At 40.8% G+C, this 2107-nt stretch overlaps 1 pseudogene; it reads right to left on the bottom strand.

Annotated features, from left to right (window-relative positions):
• Window positions 1-1547: 1547 nt before the first annotated feature.
• LOC121165474 lies at window positions 1548-1640 on the bottom strand (annotated as a pseudogene).
• Between the last annotated feature and the right edge of the window lie 467 nt (window positions 1641-2107).

The following is a 2107-nucleotide window of genomic DNA, read 5'->3' on the forward strand; positions in this document are numbered from 1 at the left end:
GGGATTTCCCCTACGTCCTCCCAGAGCACTCCCCATTGTAGGTACAGACAATGGCATCAAAAAGCCTTGTAAGTACAGGCACCAACATGGCTTAAACATGTCATAAAGTTTATTCAAAAAGTGAGGAATATAAACTAACATGGACCTTGAGCCAGGAAGCAAAGGGCAAGGGAGAGAAAAATTCTTAAGAGAAAGACTGCTACATTTTGTTCTGAAGAGTCCGCCAGCCAGAAGCCAGAGTGCAGAGAAAGGGGAGGTGGAGAAAGAGAAAGCCAAGAGGCCAAGCCCCTCCTTGCAGGGGCTTTATAGATCTTGTTAGGTGCAGGGCTGGTAACAGCACAACCCCCTTCCCCAAGTCCCAGGTAACGACTGGTACACACTGATGCATGGTGGGCGAAAAATACTACAGAGCCAACAATGGGACGGCTTCCAGACTCATGAACTAGCTCTCTGCCTGTCCCCCAAGACTGTATCATCTACACAAAAGAGTTAAAAATTGTAAAAGCGTAACAGAAATGAGCTGTATATATGAAATCATGATAAATGGTTCCATTCATGTGAAATGATATAAATTTGAAAATATTATACAAAGTTATACATCATACACTATATAGTAGAAAAAGACTTTAGAAAATCTTAATGATTACAAATAAATGATAATAAACACTACAAAGCTTAAAGAACTAAGCATGTCTCAAGATTTAAAACGTCATGTTGAAAAATTAGATTCACCTTGTGCTTACTCTTGAGTACTCGTAAGTGGGATCAGCTGGCATCTTCCCGTGCTCAGCTCATTTCACTTAGCATTACCCTGTAGATTTTTCCATGTTGTTCCAAATGATACAGTTAATACTTTATCCTAAACTGAACAGTATTTAATTGTGTAATGTGTAGACATTAATGAAACAAAGAATTACAATTCAGGATTAAAACAACTTTGACAAGAATAATCCAGTAAAAAAAAAAAAAGGACAAATATCAACAAGCCACATTATAATGAAAAAATGAGATATAATTTCAGTGAAGAAGAATTCTATTTACCATTTTAGATCAACAAATACAAAAACTGAAATAATCATTCAAGGAACATTAAACAAAATAATTAAAAAATAGAAAATTCAAATGACCAATGTTAAAACATACCAACACACCTAGAACAAACATATCCTAAACAAGGACCCAAACACAAAAGAGTTCTTTTTAATTTCACCTTTCTTCCACAACAGGTAAGAGCACAACACATTGTGCTCTTCATAATCTAACTCAGCTCATATCTTTACACCAAGACCAGATTAGACTGTATTTCAGTCTGGTTGAACCACTTACCGATTGCAGACCCCAAGGCTGGCTCTTGCTGACTCTTGCTCGTTGTTCTCTGAGCTGCTCTTCCCGACGGAAGCCTCCCTTGCGTCTTCCTCCTTTTTATTTAAAGCCTCCTGCTCATCAGTCATGATGGTACTCAGGTGTCAACTACTGAGGGCAGCCTCTAATTTACCCCACTTGTTATTCATCTTGAGTAATGTCTCCCAGGTCTTTTTTTTTTTTTTTTTAATATGGAAGGCTTCACGAATTTGCACGCAGGGGCCATGCAAATCTCTGTATCGTTCAAATTTTAGTATATGTGCTGCCAAACTGAGCGCGTCTCCCAGTCTTTATCCATGGTGAAATGATTCTCGAAAAGCATTTTCTTTTTTAAAGATTTATTTTTATTATTTTTTTCATTGGAAAGGCAGATATACAGAGAGGAGAGACAGAGAGGAAGATCTTTCGTCCGATGATTCACTCCCCAAGTGAGCGCAATGGCCGATACTATGCGGATCTGAAGCCAGGAGCCTCTTCCAGGTCTCCCACACGGGTGCAGGGTCCCAAAGCTTTGGGCCGTCCTTGACTGCTTTCCCGGGCCACAGGCAGGGAGCTGGATGGGAAGCGGGGCTGCGGGGATAGAACCGGCGCCCATATGGGATCCTGGGCTTGCAAGGCGAGGACCTTAACCACTTGCGCCACTGCACCACCGCGCCGGGCCCGAAAAGCATTTTTTTGCATGCATTACAACTATTTCTTAGTCACCTTAGTGAGTTAAATGCAAAATTTTGGGACCAGCACTCGA

Source organism: Ochotona curzoniae, unplaced genomic scaffold (genome assembly GCF_017591425.1).
Source record: "Ochotona curzoniae isolate NIBS_2020 unplaced genomic scaffold, NIBS_Ocur_1.0 contig_883, whole genome shotgun sequence".
In the NCBI taxonomy this organism is placed as follows: Eukaryota; Metazoa; Chordata; class Mammalia; order Lagomorpha; family Ochotonidae; genus Ochotona; species Ochotona curzoniae.